Raw genomic sequence first — 17726 nt, 5'->3', positions numbered from 1 at the left:
GCGCCGTCGCCTTGGGCACGTGGTAAGCGTTCAATCGGCAGCAGTTATGTTTCTCATCACAACAGGATTTGGTTCCCTTGCAAGACTGTCTCCCAACCTCAGCGCCCTACTATCTGTTGGTGGGCATCTGCAGCTTGATGTCGGACAGTATTTAGGTTCTGGAGCTGACTGTGGTGGCATGGGGGAGGGGAAGGGAGGACCCCAGTAATCTTGCCTCCCCAAGACGGGGTCAGAAGTTAGTGTGAATAAATATATATTTTTTCATATAACAGCTTTATTGATATATAGTTCACCTAGCATAAAACATGCCCTTTCAGCATGTACGAGTCCGTGGGTTTTAGTATATTCGCAAGGCTGAACAGCCATCACTACTACCCAATGCCATCATTTTCATCACCCCAAACAGAAACCCTGAAAGGGGGGGAGGGTGCAGCTCAGCAGTAGGGTGTGTGCCTTGCGTGCACAAGGTCCTAGGATCAATCTCCAGTACCTCCATTAAAAAAACAAACTTAATTACCCCCACCGTAAAAAGAAACCCTGTGCAGCAGTCCAATTCTCCCATGTCTCCCTCCCCACCACCGCCGGCATCCACAACCCTACTGTCTCTCCCAGTGGATTTGCCTATTCTGGACATTTCATGCAAACAGAGCCAGACAATGTATGTTGTGTGTGTGTGTGTCTGCTGCTTTCATTTAGCGCAACATGCTCAGTGGCACAGCATGACTTGATACCTCATTCCTGTTTGCACCTGAGTAATATTCCACTGTACAGACAAATCACATCTTGTTTCTCCATTCATCAGCTGATGGACATTTGAGTTGTTCGCACCTTTGGGCTATTGTGAGTGATGCTGCTGTCAGTATCTGTGTACGGGTTTTTGTGTGGACATTATGTTTCACGTCTCCTGGGTATATACCTAGCGTTGGAATTCCTAGGTTATACGCTAGAAAGAATGTTCTTTAAAATCACCAAAAAAAGCAGTATAAGAATAGAAGTAATTATGTAAGTATGAAAGGTAGGAGGGTACTGTACAATTGACCCTTGAATAAGATGGGTTTGAACTGCATGAGTTCACGTCTACGCAGATTTTTTTCACTCAATACGTACTATTGTACCACACGATCTGCTGTTGGTTGAATCTTCGGATGTGGAATTTCAGATAGGAGAACCAACTGTAAAGTTACACTCAGATTTTCAACTGTGTAGGGAGTCAGTTGGTGCCCCTAATTCTTGAGTTGTTCAAAGGTCAACTGTAATGTACTTAAACTTCCATCTTTTGTATTGAGGAGTCCATAGTGTCTGAAATTTGGCAAATCAGGGACGAGAGACAGAGATACGGAGTGGAGCTGCAGGACCACTGTGAGTGGCACCAAGCACTCTGAGACAGAAGACCGGCCCTGGGGAGGGTGTCGGGGGGGGCACCATGTGACTTTGCGTCATGCTCACCTCTGTGTTGCTGTAATGCTTATGATAAAAAAGACACTTTGTTAAGTATAATGTTGGGAGTCACAGACCATTCTGGAATTGAAAACGTAACAGCAGGAAGACGGTGTTCCCTGCACCAGTTGTCAGGAGCACAGCAGAGAGGAGGCGAGCTCCGGCAGTTGGCTTTGCCTCAAGAGACCATCTGCCTCCCTCCCACTTCCACCGCTAGTCCTCGGTCCACAGGGTCAGGGCGAGGCGTCCTTGCCTCCTCCCAGGGGGAGCCCTCCAAAGCCTCAAAGCCCTTGTCCTCTGCAGACTAAACATCACCCACCTGCTCAGCTGTTTTACAGCCTGCATGACTCCTTCCTGGCCAGGAGCCCTGGGGCACTTGGGTGTACAGGGAGGCGGCGGGGCCTGCTGGTCTCTGTTGGGAACATGCCATCTGCCCGCTCATCCAGCCATTCACCCATCCATCCATCCACCCACCCACTAAACCATCCACCCACCTACCTGTCCATCCATCCTTCCACGCATCCACCCACTCACCACCCATCCACCCGCCCCCTCACCCGTCCATCTACCCACCCATTACCCATCTACCCACCTACCTGTCTGTCCATCCATCCTTCCACCCCCTCACTCATCCAACCACCCATCCATCCACTCACATATTGATCCATCTCTCCATCCACTCATCCTTCCAACCATCACTTGCTGATGTCTCCTCAGAGCCAGCCCCTTGGGACCTATCCTCAGGGAGTTACCCAGTGAGAAGACCAGACTGACCTGTAAGCCAGCAGTGACCATGCTGGCTGAGAAGTGCAGGGGCAGAGATCAGCCCTTGAAGCATCAAAGCAGACTTTCTCCTTGGGGGAAACAGTGAGGAAGATGCTTAAATAAACAGCCTCGGAGTCAAGGCAGCAGCGAGCTGGAGAAAGGGGGGGTGGTCTGATCAATCCAGGGGTCAGGTCAGAACGGGCACACTGGAGTCACTAGTCGTAATGATCTTACAGCTGTCCCCAGCTTCCTTCAGTGGACATTATTTTCAGGGACTCTGGAGGACTCCCCGGCTCCAGCATAGCACATGCACTGGTCAGCTGGGGCTTTGGACCCCCTCCCAGCTGGCGGAGGCCAGCTTCTCCAGTGGGGCATCCGGCGTAGGGCCATGACCTGAACTTCCCGGGCCTCTCTTATCCACCTGCATAACAGGAAACAATTACACCATGGAACGTTCTTGGGGGTTCACTTGACAAGAGCTCATGGAGCACCTGGTCCGTGTAAGACACAGGGGTAGGCTCTGGGGACACAGCTGTGAGCTGAAGTACTGCCTCCGGGCACTAGAAGCAGAGAGAGTGCCTGGACGGCTAGCAGGACATGGCCGTGCCTTCCCGCACATCACTACAGAGCCAGAAGAAGTGCCCACGACACACAGGGCATCCCTCTGAGGGGCGCTGGGTCCCCTCCATCCTTCTGGTGTGGGCAGACCCAAAGCCATCTGCGAGGAGAATGTGCTGGCGGACTCTGCCTGGTGGAGACATTCTGCTGACCCTCTGTGTCCATTTGCCCTTAAGAAAACTCAGGTCTTGCTGGGTGGAGGGGTGGAATAGGAGCCAGAGGCCCTTCCTCCCACAGGTCCCACGTTGCTCAGCTTCCTGGCCCCTCAGCACCAGAAGTCACAAGCCGTAGGAAGACTCCATCCTGGGTCTTGTGGGAAAAGATCCTTGTAGCTGTGTTGGGCCATGTTGCTGGTGGCCATTGTGGAAGTGATCTACCGATGGCCTGCCTTGGGGATTGCGATGACACTGCTGGGAGGTCACAGGTTGTCAGGGAGGGGTGATGAGTGTGACTCTCGGAGGTGAGAGTCCCTCCTGGGAGAGGGTACTTCGGGGAGGGACGGGGGGGGGGGGTGAGCAGGCTTAGAGGGCTGAGCCAGGGCGGTCAGAGTGGGAGGGTCTGGGTAGAGGCGGAAGCCTTGAGGTTCTGGCCTGGGGCGGGATGTCTGCTGACTGAGGACCCTCCCCAGGCTGGGGCCTGGGAAAGGCGGAGGGTGTCGCCAAAGCTCTCTTAATGGTCCTCATTGTCATTGTCACCAGGCCTAAGACACAGGATGGAAGGAGAGAGGGTGGCTGTGGGTGGGGTGGGCCTGGCGCCGGGGGAAAGAATAGCAGGACCCCGCGCGGCGAGACACAAGCCCCCATCCGGAAGGAAGTGTGGCGGGCCAGTTGGTGGGGGACCCCCCTCCCCGCAAGTCTCTGAAAACAGGCTCCGCCCCAGCCCGTTTAGGCCTCGCCCCCAGCCGGAGTTGGCACACCCGCGTGCCTCTGCAGACCCCAGGGCGCACCCTCCTCCCCTGCGTGCCCGCAGTACCCTTCGTGGCGTTCCGCCCCCATCCTCTGCTGCCCATCCACACACAGGATCTGCACAGGGTGGTGCGGGAATGCTGCTGCCCCACGTCACAGTTCTCCCTGCCTGGGAGAGTCACAGGCACCTGAGGGCTGGATCTTGTCTGAGCTTGGGGTCAGGGTGTGACCTCCATGACAAGAGAAGGTCCAGAGATGAAGAGGGTGGTGGACCTGCCTCCTGCCAGCCCCAGTGAAGCACTTTCTTCCTGGGAGGAGGCCCTGCCGGATAGGGTGCCCCATCAGGGCAGCAGGACACAACCTGGGCAGGTGGGCTTCTCAGGGCCCTTTGTCCAGACCCCCTCTTTGGAACAGGCAGCACTGACCCCAGACATGGGGCAAGAGCACCAGCCATAGATATTTCAGTGGCCACCTCAGGCAGCCTGCACACACCTGTGGATTACTGCTCAGCTTGCTGGTGATTCCACCTGTCCAGAGCCCGTGCCCGGGGAGGATGGTCCCAGGGCGCACCTAGCAGGCCATCAGAGCCAGCGACAGGCATGGGATGCTGTGCTTGGTCCAGCTGGCAGCAAGACAGCGGGGGGGGGGGGGTGCATAGCCCGAGGAGGGCACCCAGAACAAGGCTGTAGTCCTGAGGGGCCCACGCAAGGCCTGGTGGGGTGGGTGGTAAGAAGGCTCTGCCCTCGAGGTACAACGCAGGGACTTAGCTATTTAAGTCCCCCCTGCCTCCGTCTGGCTTGGCCCCTGGGGCTGGACTGGAGCTGGGGGACTGGGGGATGGGCAGGCGGCAGGCAAAGAAGAAAAAGCATGTGTCTCCAGCAGTCTTGAGGCAGGAAGTTCGGCCAGACCTGAGACTCCACCTTCAGGGCTCAGAGGCCCGGCTCTGTGCCCTATGGGCTGTTCTGACCAAGGCCACACTGTTTCTGCTGACATCCCCTGAGGCCCAGGCCTGGGGTGGGCAGGGGTGAGGGTGAGCTGGGAGGTGGAGCCTCAGGAACTCTGGTTGCTAAGAGACTGCCGGAGAGAAGCAGGTCACAGGATGTGGCCCCAGCAGCTTCTGGGAATATCCCCCAGTGGCCTAACATTATCACTGGACACACCATCTCACACTCACCCACATTCACACATGCCCTCACGCACGCCCACCCAGGGTTGGAAAAGCTGTGCTCGGCCCAGCCGCTCAGTGCAGGGCGGTGGTTCACCTACATCTGGACAAGGCTCAGCGCCACCACCTCCTGCCTGGGGACCCCCTTACTTCTCCTGTCTTAAGGGCAGTCCAGGCACAGGAGGCAGAGATGCAGGGCCTTGAACTCTGGGTACAGGAGCAGGCAATTGGGAGCCAGAAGTCAGGGTGGCCTGTCAGATCTGGGTTTCAGCCGACAGCTGTGTGAACACTTGGGAAGAGTGAGGTTGGGGACAGGAAGCCCGGTGAGTGGTACTGTCTGTGAAGAGGCAGTGGGGGCCTGGCTGGGTGGAAACTGACAGGTTGCAGTGGTGGGCCTGGGGGCTGGAGAAATTCAAGGCCCCTGGCATTTGCCCCAGGATGCCTAGGGATGGCTCCCACCCCCATGCGTCTTTGGGTCCCTTGTCCCCTTCCCTGGAGACCCAGCAGAGCTGGTGCTGCTCCGCTCCCATCCCAGCTGCCCAGGCTGCTGTGGACATGCAGACAACTGAGCTCCGGTCAGGACAGGTGCGGGACAACACCCAGCAGTGTCCCCAGGATGCTCGCTGGCCTGAGACTGACCTGTAACTGCAGATCTTGGAGCCTTCCGGAACCCAGATCCCAACCTGAGATCAAGCTGAAGACCTGGTTTAAGGTCCCTTGTTTGGCTTGCAGCCTCCCAGCACTGACCCACTTCACAGTGTGTCCTTGGGCCAGCCTCTCCCGGCCCCCACAACCTCCCTTGGCCTTGGCTTTCCCAACTGCAAAACGAGAGGGGGCCGGAGATATCTGAGGTCCTTCCTCACTCACCCACACTCCTACCCTGTGCACTTCTGGGTGCCAGGCCCTTGCAGAGTGGTGGGGTCACGAAGGGTTGCAGACAGAGTGGAGGAACAGACATGTACCAGGAAGGTGACTCTCATGACAGTGGAACTGTAGAAGGTGGGGGAGGAGTTCAGGTGGGGACATCATAGTGCCCTAGAAGGTTGGATTGAGGCAGAGCCCCACCCCTCCCTCCCCACCGCAGCTCCCAGCACCCAGCACCCAGCACCCAACACCAGCTCTTGCGCATAGGCCTGGTTGATGAGCTGATAAGTTATCATTAGTAGCAGCTACCAGTTAACTACTAATAAGTGTGAAGCCTATTGAGTTACAAAGGCCTGACTCACTACAGCTTGGTTTGCCTTCCAGCAGTGCACGCCTGGGCCTTAAGGGAAGTCTAAGCTCTAATTCAAAACTAAGGAGACTGCGGGTCAGAGTGGTGCACATCACTGACTGTCAGCGAGTGGCCCTGTGGGGCAGCCCTGAGCCTCGCTGGGGTAGGGGTGCATCCCTGGGGACTAGAGTGGGCCGGGTGCTTAGGACCCCTTCCTGCAGCCCTGGGAAGCCCATCTGGAGAGCCTTCGGAGTGAAGCCCAGGGCAACCACCCCAAGGATTTGGGAGCCTGGGGCCCAGCCCACACCCTTCCTTCCGGCCTGCCCTGAGTGTGGGAGCAGGAAGTGGGGGCAAGGCTGAGCCTCCCGGAGGCTGTGTCTGGTTGCTGTAGGGATTAGTTGAGATAAAGCCTGCTGAGTGCTTAGCCCAATGTCAGGAGATAGATGAGAAGAGAAGGTGGGTGGACCAGGGACAGCTCCGAGGAGGAGGGAGTATCTGGGCTGAAGCTTGAAGAACAGGTAGGATTCTCACCAGAGAAGATGGAACCAAGGACATCCTGGGGTGCAATGACAGCAGGAGTAAAGGCAGGGGTGAGAGGGGAGGCAGATGAGGGAGTGACAAGGGGGAGGCTGGGGGGCAGCCCCCAGGGGAGGTGGAATGGAGAACCCAAGAGCCAGGCCTCCTTCAGCAACTGGGACCCATAGGTCACCGGCAGATCACTGCTGTGTTGAGCGCTGAAGGGGCCACCAGGGTGAGCATTACCCCCTCCCAGAACACTCACTATTGTTGTTTGCCTTCGAGGCCAGCAGCCCAGAGCAGCACACTGTTGCCAGGCTAGGATGAAACTTGGTCAGTGGCCCCCAGCCTGGAAGGCATGGGAGCAAGGAAGGCAAGGGTTGAGGGACCAGAGAGCCCAACTGGCTGGTGGAGGAGATGAGAAATTTGGGTCTGACAGGTAACCAGATGGACTGTTTTCCGGGCTAACTGGCCCTGAGCTGGTGCCTGCAGGCCCGGGCATGACTGCCATCCTCCAGAACCCCTACCACCTGGCAGGGGTGTTTGATGGCAGAACTGGAGGGACGGTTACTGCCACCCAAAGGCCTGGGAGCTCCTGGAACAGAGCCTGAGGGTCCAGGCCCATAGGCAGGTGTGACCGTGGGTGGCAAGTTAGCCAGCCTCAGTTTCCTCATCCATCAAATGGGGATGTGGTGGCAGGACTCACTTCCCAGGGACCGTGGTGAGGATAGAAGACTGTGTGAAAGCGCACTCGGGGAGCCAGCATAAGGCAGACTCACTACAAAACCATGTCGGAGTTACCTGACAAGTCCGCTCAACCTCAGAGGAGGTCAGAGGCAGCAGGAGGTGCTGGGAAGGCTTCTAACCGGCAGGGTTCTGGAACCCAGGCCAGTGCTTGAGCCCCTCTTAGTGTCCTTCCAGCACCACAGCTCCTTATCTCCTCCCCAGGGACAGCTCCCAGTCCCTCGTGGTGGGAGTCCCGGCCCCTCCTCCAAACCCAGCAGTGATAATCTGGGCCTTTGGGACCTGAATGGCTGGAGCTGCCCGCTGCAGGTGTGGCCTGTCACCCGCAGGGGAGAAGGCCACCTGTACTGTCCCCATCCCGGAGCCTGGGCTGCTTGTTGAGGTGCCCAGTGAGTCCCCCTGCCGCCCCTCCCCAGCTGGGAAGCACTGGGACACGCCTCTGTCCTTTCTTCGGTGCTGCCCCGCCCCCCGGCTGCTCCCTGCCGAGCTGAGGGAGGTGGGTATTGATTGCCCTGCCAAGGCTCTGGAAGCCTTGGGAAAGAGCAGCAAGGTCTGGCTCCAGACCCCCAGGCACCTGGCCCGGAGCGCAGCCCCGCCCCAGAGCCTAACCGTGAGTAACGCAGGCTCCCGCGGAGGGCTCGCGCGGCGGCGCTCCCCGCCCGCCGTCTGGGATCCGGACAGCGAGGCAGCTGGAGGCCTGTGACCTGGTAGAGCCCGGAGGCTCTGCCGTAGTTGGAGGCCCAGGTTCAAGTCCCCGCCCAGACACTTAGCAGCTGCGCGCCTCCGGCAAGTTGCTCCACCTTCCTACCGAGTAGCCCCCAGGAAGCCCCGCCCTTAGGACTAGAACTCTGAATTCCAGGGAAGCAGGACTGAGAAGGAGGAAGGGGCTGGCGAGGAAGGCCTGCCGGGCGTGGGTGCGCTCCAGGACTCCACACCTCTGAGGGGCTGACGACAAGTCCACGAGGGCAGCAACAGGACACAGACGCGGAGCCCGAGTCCAGTGCTGGTTTTGAAGGTGGAAAGCAGCGGGAGGTGAGTTGACAAGGCTGAGAAGGCTGCAGAAGGATGAGAGTCACTCATTCATTCATTCCTTTATCTGTTTTTTCAGTTTGTTAGCTGAGCATCTCTGATGTGCTGGGCGCTTTTCTAGGTGCTGGTAGATTTCTCCCCCATGGGGCATGTTTCAGGGGTCCGGGACAGACTTTATTTTTTAATTTATTATTAATTCTTTTAGAGGCAGATTTTAAAAAATACTCCTACTGCTATCTAGAGTGCCAGGAAAGGGTGTGCCAGGTGTGGTGGGAGGGGCAGGGGTGGCCTCCCTGATGAGACAGGGAGAAAAGCCGGCACAAGGTCTGCTTCTTGGACCAGCACAGTCACCCAGGGTCCCGCCCTGTTGGTCCCACCCTCAGGGCTTGTGCTCTGTGCCCTCTTCTGGAAAGTCTTGATAATTTTACCCTTGAATGTGTGCTGTGTAAGTGGAGTCCAGCGGGATAACGGAGCATGCCTAATGGGTTATCTTCCTTTCCGCTGTTCCCCTGCCTTGTGGCTGCCCGCTCCTCTGCTGGCTGGTGCCCTGGACCCCATCAGAGCCACACACACCAGTCCACCAACTGCTGTTACCTTCCACCCTCAATGGGAAACTGAGATGGGCACAGGGATGGTCAGGACCGTCACATGCGCCCCAGGGCATCTCAGGACATGGAGGTGGCTGTCCCTGCCCCAGGCTGGCAGCCATCCAGCATATTCTGTAAGTGATTTGGTAGGGGCAAGGTACTGAGTACTTCCTGCACAGAGGTTATAACCCCTTGGGTGTCACCCATGGGAAGGGGAGATTATTTTCTCTTCCCTGCTAATAAGGATTACTCAGCAGCCAGTGATTTGTGTGTGTACCAAGTGTGGGACCCTGGGTACCAGTCAGGGTCTGCAAGCTCTTGGCAAACATCCTTTTGCCCCAGGGAGTGCAACAATAAGTAACAAATTAAAAAGATTGGGACAGATCAAGAGAGAGAGACTTTGTCTTGGAAGAAAGGAAAACATTTTCTAGTTTGGTACATTTAATATGATACATTTTTCCCCTGCTCTTTGAATGAGGAATCCCCCATTTTCACTCTGCCCTGGGCCCCACAAATGATGTAGCCAGCCCTAGTCATATAGAATCTGGGAAGACTCCCCAGGTGGAGGGAAGAGAAAGTACAAAGACCCTGAGGCATGAGTGGGGTTGGTATAATTGAGCCAGGCAGCCAGGAGGCTGGATTAGAGCAAACAAGGGGGAAGTTGCTGGGGATGGTGTGAGAGTGGGGACAGGAGGTGGCACTTGTGTTGACTTTGTGGGCTGTGGAGGGACTTTGGCATGTGCTGGGTGACATGGAGAGCCAGAGAGAGTTGTTGTTGTTTTTCTTTTTGGGGGGTGGGGGGGGGTAATTAGATTTTTATTTATTTACTGGAGGTGCTGGGGATTGAACCCATGACCTTGTGGATGCTAGGCGTGCACTCTACCACTGAACTATACCCTCCTCCCTAGGGAGAGTTTTGAGAGAGGAGTAAAATGATCTTATTTATGTTAAAAGGATCATGCTGGGTGCTAGGTTGAGCATGGACTCAAGGGTGGGTGGTAGGTGGTGAGTGGGCAGCAAAGGCAGAAGCAGGGGCCGTTTTGGACGCTTTGCTAGTGATCCAAGTAAGCCATGGTGCTGCCTTGTCCTGGATGGATGCAGTGGAGGTGGCGAGTTCTGGTGAGGTTCTGAAGATGTTTTGAAGGTAGAACTGAAAGCATTTCCTGGTAGACTGGATTGGGTATGAGACCAAGAGGACTTCAAGGACCACTCTGCTTCAACAAAGGAGACTGGAAGATACAGTGGAGAAGACAGTCTCTTCAGCAAGTGATGCTGGGAAAGCTGGACAGCTACCTGTAAATCAATGAAATCAGAACACTCCCCAACACCATATACAGAAATAAGCTCAAATTGGTTTAAAGATCTTAAATATAAGACATGACACCATAAAACTAGAAGAGAACAGAGGCAAAACATCCTCAGACAGAAATCGTAACAATATTTTCTTAGATCAGTTTTCCACGGTAAAGAAATAAAAGCAAAAATAAACAAGTGGGACCTAATCAAACTAATAATCTTTTGCACAACAAAGGAAACCATCAACAAAATGAAAAGACAGCTTAGGGACTGGGGGAAAATACTTGCAAACAATGTGACCGATAAGGGCTTAATGTCCAAAATATACAAACAGCTCATACAACTCAGTAACAAAAAAAACCCCAAACAACCCAATCAAAAAATGGGCAGAAGACCTAAATAGGTATTTCTCCAAGAAAGCATACAGATGACCAATGGGCACATGAAAAGATGCTCAACGTTGCTAATTATTAGAGAAATGCAAATCAAAACTACAGTGAGGTATTACCTCACACTGCTCAGAATGGCTATCATCAGAAGGTCTACAAATAAAAAATGCTGGAGAGGGTGTGGAGAAAAGGGAACCTTCCCACACTGTTGGTGGGAATGTAAATTGGTGCAGCCACTGTGGAAAACAATATGGAGTTTCCTTAAACTAAAAATAGAGCTACTGTATGATCCAGCAACCCCACTCCTGGGCGTATATCTGGAGAAGACTCTAATTCAAAAAGATATAGCACCCCAGTGTTCATAGCAGCACTATTTGCAATAGCCAAGACATGGAAACAATCCAAGTGCCCATCAACAGATGACTGGTTTAACAAAATATACCTGGAATATTATTACTCAGCCTTAAAAAAAAGAATGAAATATTTCCATTTGCAGCAACATGGATGGAACTAGAGAATATCATACTAAGTCACTAAGTGAAGTAAGTCTGATAAAGACAAATATTATCTGATATCACTTATATGTGGACCTTAAAAAATAATACAAATTAATCTATATACAAAACAGAAACAGATTCACAGATATAGAAAACAAACTTATGGTTACCAAAGGGGAAAGGCGGGGAAGGGATAAATTAGGAGTATGGGATTAAAAGATACAAAGTACTATACAAAAAAACCCAGATAAACAATAAGGGTTTGCTTACCACAATAAAGGTGTTAATAAAAAAAAAAATCAGGATTTACTATATAGCACAGTAACTATATTCAATGTCTTGTAATAACCTACAATGTAAAATACTCTGAAATATAAATATGTATATATATATATCTGAATCACTTTGCTGTACACCTGAAACTAGCACAATATTGTAACTCAATTCTACTTCATTTTCTTTTACTTCAATTTAAAAAAAAAAGAAAATGTTAAACTGTTTTCCAAAGAGGCTGAACCATTTTGCATTCCTAGCAGCCATGCATGAGAGTTCCAGGTGCTCTACCTCCTTGTCAGCACTTGATATCATCTGAGTCATTTAGCCTTCATAGCAAGTGTGTGATGGTATCTCATTGATGATGACCTTTTCATGTGCTTATGTGTCATCTATATCTCGGTTGAAGTGTCTCTTCAAAATCTTTGGCTCATTTTTTTTTTATTGGGTTGTTTGTCTTATGATTGAGTTATAAGAGTTCTTTATATCTTCTCTACACATCCTTTTTTACACCTTGGAACTTTGTAACCAGAGCCCTGATAAATAGTACTAATAAAGATCCTAACACAGTGATTTCTCCTCGGGTATTAGCACTTTAAATCACAGCTGGTCCCTTCTTTGTGGTCTTAGACTTCAGGCTATTGGTTCCTCTCTGGAGATGTTGACTCCTGGAGACGTTCACCTCTAAAAGAGACGAGTTTCATCAGCAATACTATCTAGAGGTAGCTTTCTTTAACCATCAAAAACAAAATGTTTTAATACAGGGCATGTCTTTGCAGCCTCTTCATCTGCACGCTCAGCTTCCCCAGACAGACTGAACACGGAAGGGAGGGATGGGGTCTTACATGACACCATTCTTGCACTCAGGGAAGGCTTTCCTGTGGGATTTTTCAGCTTACCTAAGTTTTTCAGGTCTTCATAGATGGCTAAGGCCCCCTTTTAATTGTTGGAATACTTGTCCCTGTTGACTTCAGAACATTAATACACTGGGGAAAATTGCATATGAAGTACCCAACACCTGGGTTCTACTGACGTCGTCCCTCTGCCTACCAATCACCTGTGAGCTAATGTGCATGAATGAAACACGTGTCATAGCAAAAGTTTGTACGCAACTTGGCTTAGCAGTGAACAGTATTTACAAGGGTACAGTAAGGGAGTCCTGAACATTGTTTAAACCAGAAATAGGATATAGCCGTGTTGTGAAAAGGGAAAAGATGTTTTGAGAGAGAGCAAATAAGATTGCTAAATTCTCATCTGCCATTGTAGGGAGCCAGGTGATAATATCTAGAATGGAAAACAAGAAACAGCGTAGACGTGCGGTATTTATAACTATGAAGATCACAAGCATGTACAATAAAAGAATTGAAGTGAGGCAGAGATGGGCCTGCTGTGTTCATCAGAAGCATTTTCATGCTATTTGCCTGGTTCCAAATCAAGTCCGTGGATTACCTGGATAAGAATATGAATTAATTTTAAACATAACATTAGGCATTTTGTCCAGACGGAACTGTCTTTGCATGTTTGGGCTTTTGAATTGGAATTTGAATCAGATATTCCGACTCTAATCACTGTTACAAGTAGAGGGTTAGAAGTGGACTGCGGAGGTGACAAGCGGGTGATGGGCTGTGACCTATACCTGTGTACGTGTGTGTGTTGTGTTGTGTAAATACCCCTTCAGGCCCAGTGGACACATCTGTGTCAAGACCATGTTCTCCAGCAAGGCTCCCACACAGCCTTGATGTGCTTGTCACTCTTCATTCAGCTGAGCCGCCCTCCTTGCTCAGCCAGGCAGCCTAAGGGGTCCCTAGAAGGCACATCCAGTGTCCTGCTCATTCACTTGGAGGAGTTTCTGGAACGTGTCGAGCATCATCTCAGGCCCCTCAGTACAAATGGTAGCAGTCAGTCATGTCATCTCCACATCCCAAGAGGGCCAACCCTGCCACCAGCTGCCTTCTGAGTTGGCAGAAAGGACAGATCACCCTGTTCTGGCTTGTGTTCACATCTGTGTGGAGGAGGCTGAGGTGGGTGACTGAGTGAAGACACTGCCATTCAGCTGGTGGAGGCGTTTCAAGTTTAGGCTGCACCCCTGGGCACCCAGATCAGCAGACAAGTGCAGTGGCTCTGAGACCAGGGACCCTAGTCTGGCAACAAGTGTCTCACCCAGTACAGGGTAACAGCAAATGCCTGTTTGGCATTCATGGTGTGCCACCCTCATCATTTTATGCAATCCAGACAAAATCGTTGAGGAAGGCACTATCACCCCCATTTTACAGAGGAGCAAACTGAGGCACAGGAATGTTGCATGACTTGCCCAAAATTATACAACCAGACCTGAAGAGCGAGTGGTCTAGCTCCGCAGTCCAAGCTCACAGGTACCATGTGAAAGCTCATTTTTTTGACTTCCTGCTACAAAATATCCAGTTATTGCAAAGTGGATTCTAAGCTTATAAAACAATGCAAAGTGTGTATGAAGTGCAGGATTTAGAGTCATAAGAACTGTGTTTGAATCTTGTGCCCACCTCCATGGTTTGCATCCACAGGTTCCTGACCCAGCGAACCCAGTGGGTTGGCCCAGTGAAGTGCCCTAGTGGGAGGTCAGGGAATCCAGCCCGCTCTTCCGGTGGAGACCTTGGACAGGCAGTGTCACTTGATGGAATGTCATTGCTCTCAAGGTCAGTCATCCCCTCGGTGACTCTTTTATTGTTTGCTGGTGACCTCCCCTCCTGCTTCCCTCCAGCTCTAGGGGTGGTAACTGTCCCCCCACCCCGTGCTGGCCCTGGAGGCTTGGACTCTCTCTCTGGTTCCCTTAACCCCCTCTCCCCTTCTGTAAGCAGTACCCCCTCCTTTGTAAATAACCGTCCTGGATTTTCCTTACTTTGCGGAAGCCATCTGTTTTCCCACGGGATCCTGACTGATGTGACAGCATTATGAATAACGGGGGAAACTGGAAACACCTGAAGTGTGGGAGGCATGGAGGGGGTGCTGATGAGGGGACCTTGCGCGGCGGCTGGACGAGAGGAAAGGATGTTCAGCAGAAGCCGTTACGACCGAGCAGGGGTAGGAAAGCCTAGGGTGGGATGGTTGGGCAGGAACAAAAGACCCGAGACTAAAATGCCTAAATTGTGTCTGTCACGACCTCCAGCAAGCTTCCTGTCGGCAGGTACTCTAACCTACCAGCCTCAAGTCTAGCACGGAGGACACAGTCAAGGTCAGAAACGAATGAATCAGGAAGGGAGGAATGTGTGTCTGGGTCCGACACTGGCCTCGCTCCCTCCCACAGGGGCCCGGGGAGGATCCTAGGAGGAGAGAATGCGGTTTAGGCGTGTTTGTGTATGTGTGGTGTGTGTGTCAGGACGAGTGTGTGTGCGTGTGTGTTTCCGTCCGTCCAGCTTAGACAAGGGGCCCCTGCGGACCCTCCTCAGGCGGGAGCCCCCGCCCACTCGGGAGGCCCCGCCCTCCCGGGGCGGAGTCGGCGGCGCACCGACCCTCTAGGCTCCGCCCGGCTGGAAGGGCGCGCCTGGCGCCGCGGCCCCGGGGCGGCCACCTGCTCCGCCCAGGTTCGATCCCCAGCCACTGCAGTCCCCGCTCCGTAGCCCTGCGCAAGTGGCGAAACCAGGCTTCAGAGAACACCTGCCTCACAGGGTCCCCGCAGGGATGAGCTGAGGCTTCGGGGTGTGTCGCGCACCGGCCGTGTCCTGGGTATGTGGACCCCTTCCCCCCTTCCAGGGCGGTGACCGCGCACCGCCGCACCCGCGGCTGCACCCGAGGCCTGTGTGGGAAGGAAAGCAGCTGCCCAGCCCCCGAGCCCCCGCCCTGAGGTCCCCGACTCCTAGCGTGTGGGAAGCCTTGCGGGAGCGCGGCGTCCGCGGCCTGGGGCGGCAGCTGCGGGGTCTGCGGTGAGTGCCCTTGGGGAGACGGCCGCGGAGACCGCGTCCACCACGCTGTTGGGCGCCGACCCCGTGCTGGGCGCTGGGGACCCGGTGGCGGACACACCCCCGCAGGGCCGCGCCCAGCAGAACAAAACACGGAAATCGCACGCAGAGCGCTGGCTGCGTGCATACCAAGTTCTTTGCTAACATTGATGACACCAAATATTACTATTTGAATGCCCCAGAGGAGCGAATGAAACCGTGACTGGTTCGCAGCCAACATTTGTGGAAACAGGTTTCCCCGGGAACTGTGGGGGCGGACCACGAGCCTCGGCTCCCACTGTCCACACCCCTACACGAGGGGCGGGGAGATGGAGGCACACTGGGATCGTGGAGGTGGGAGGCGGCCTTTGGGCGGAGTGGGAGGGGAAGGAGTTGTCCTGGGGCGGTGGAGGTGAGGGGGCTGTCTAGCAGGGGGAGACGACGCTGGGGAGGGACGGCCCAGGTCCTCAGGGGTTTAACTACCCTCTTCCCCTGGAAGGGAGCCACTGAAGGGTCCCACTGGGGCAGTGGCCAGATATGATTTTCACATTAGAAACACCCCTTTGGCGATAAGGAAGCAAATGGCATACAAGAGGTGAGGGTGGCTCCAGTGGGGGTGGGGCAGGGGGAGAAAACGGACAGGGTGGGCAGCAGTTAGAGGCAGTGGGCAGAGAAGGGGAAAGGCCTAGGCCATGCCTGATGTCTGTCTGGAGTGCCAGATGAAGCGCTGGGTGGGGTGCAGGCCCAGCCTGGCCAGAGGAAGGTAGTTCTGAAACATGGCCCTTGCCAGGGACCACAGAGCGTCAGCACTGGACCTGTGGGCTCCTGCTTGCTAAGGATGCTCTGAACCCCAGCACCCAGCACTGGGTAGAAGCCTGGTCCTTCCCATGCACCACCCTTAAAAGCACATTCCAAATGGGACCCTGTTCCTGTGTCTGCCATCTCCATCTCAGTCCTCTACTGTTGCCATGTGTCAGCCAGCCTCCCCATGGTGGCCACTGGGCACTGGAAAACATAAATCTGGTCTCTCTACTCCCCAGACTGAAATCCAGACTCAGGGCCCACAAGCCCAAACCTGACCTCACCTCCCTCCATTCTCCCCTGCTCTGCCTTCCCAGCCCCCCGGGCTGCCCCGAGCTGCCCTTTCTTCTTTCATTCCTGTCTCACCTGCTCTTCCTTCTCCTTCACACACCCCTGCCCAGGAGCCCCAGAAGGCTGCCTCCTTAGTATTCAGGTCTCAACTCAAATGTCACCTTCTTTGGCAAAAGCAGTTGTCTCTGTCACATTCATCTGACTTTATTATTATTTTTGATTATGCTTTCCAGCATTTGAAGTTATTTTATTTGCTCGTGTTCCTGTTTATCATCTTCTCCCTGACCAGACGTAAGCTCCATGAGGAAAGGGTCCTTGTGTGCCTTACTCAAGTTTGTGCTGCCAGGGCCTGGACCACTGCTGGACACATAGGAGAAACATCAACACTTACTAACTGAATGAGTCTGCTGACTCCTGGGGGAGACAGGTGTGTTTCCAGCCCTGAAGTAGCAGGTTTTGACCAGTGACCCAGGACTAAGCAGTCTGGGAGAAGGTGGTGGAGATGAGTTCTCCTGGGGGAAGCTGGAAAAACCTAGAAGAAGAGAAATAATTTGAATTGTGACGAGAACCGGTAGCACTTCTTGGGGAAATTGGCAGAAGGGCTTCTGCACGCATAGGGAGGTGGATGAACAAGGATCTGGGGGAGGGGAAGGCCAGGCCTCTGGATGGCGAGGGTATCAGAGCTAGGTGTGTGGTGCTGGGGGCATTGGAGGGCAACCTGAAAATGTAGGTTGGGTAGATCCTACGAAGGGTCTTGTTAGGGATGAATTGAATCCCTCCAAGTTTCACATGTTGAAGTTCTAGTCCCTAGGACACTTTGGAATGTGATGATATTTGGAGATAAGTCCTTTTAAAAAGATTAATTTATGTTTTGTGTTTTTTAAGGGGGGTAATTAGGCTTATTTATTTTTAGAGAAGGTACTGGGGATTGAACCCAGGGCCTCCTGCATGCTGTGCATGCTAATCATACACTCTACCACTGAGGTAACCAAGGGGGGAGGGTGTAGGTCAAGTGGTAGCGTGCATTCTTAGCATGCATGAGGTCCTGGGTTCAATCTCCAATACCTCCTCTAAAAATAAATTAAATAAATAAACCTAATTACCACCCCCCACACACAAAGAGTTAATCAAGATTAGATGGAGGTGGGAGGAGGGTATAGCTCAGTGGTAGTGTGTGCTCAGCGTGCACGAGTCCCCAGTACTTCTATTAAAAAAAATTACATGGAGGTCACAAAGGTGGGCCCTAATCCAATACGGCTGACGTCCTTATAGAAAGAGGGAAAGACCCC

At 53.3% G+C, this 17726-nt stretch overlaps 1 long non-coding RNA gene across 1 annotated transcript; it reads left to right on the top strand.

The window, feature by feature from the left end:
- Nucleotides 1-7910: 7910 nt before the first annotated feature.
- Nucleotides 7911-17341, top strand: LOC116664421. The gene is made up of 3 exons (XR_004320969.1): nt 7911-8395; nt 13975-14106; nt 16671-17341. It is a non-coding gene; the product is annotated as an uncharacterized LOC116664421 (long non-coding RNA).
- The last annotated feature ends 385 nt before the right edge of the window (nt 17342-17726 follow it).

This window comes from Camelus ferus, chromosome 6 (genome assembly GCF_009834535.1).
Source record: "Camelus ferus isolate YT-003-E chromosome 6, BCGSAC_Cfer_1.0, whole genome shotgun sequence".
Lineage (NCBI taxonomy): Eukaryota > Metazoa > Chordata > Mammalia > Artiodactyla > Camelidae > Camelus > Camelus ferus.
The sequence above is the reverse complement of the archived record's forward strand: the minus strand, read 5'-3'. Positions and strand labels throughout refer to the sequence as shown.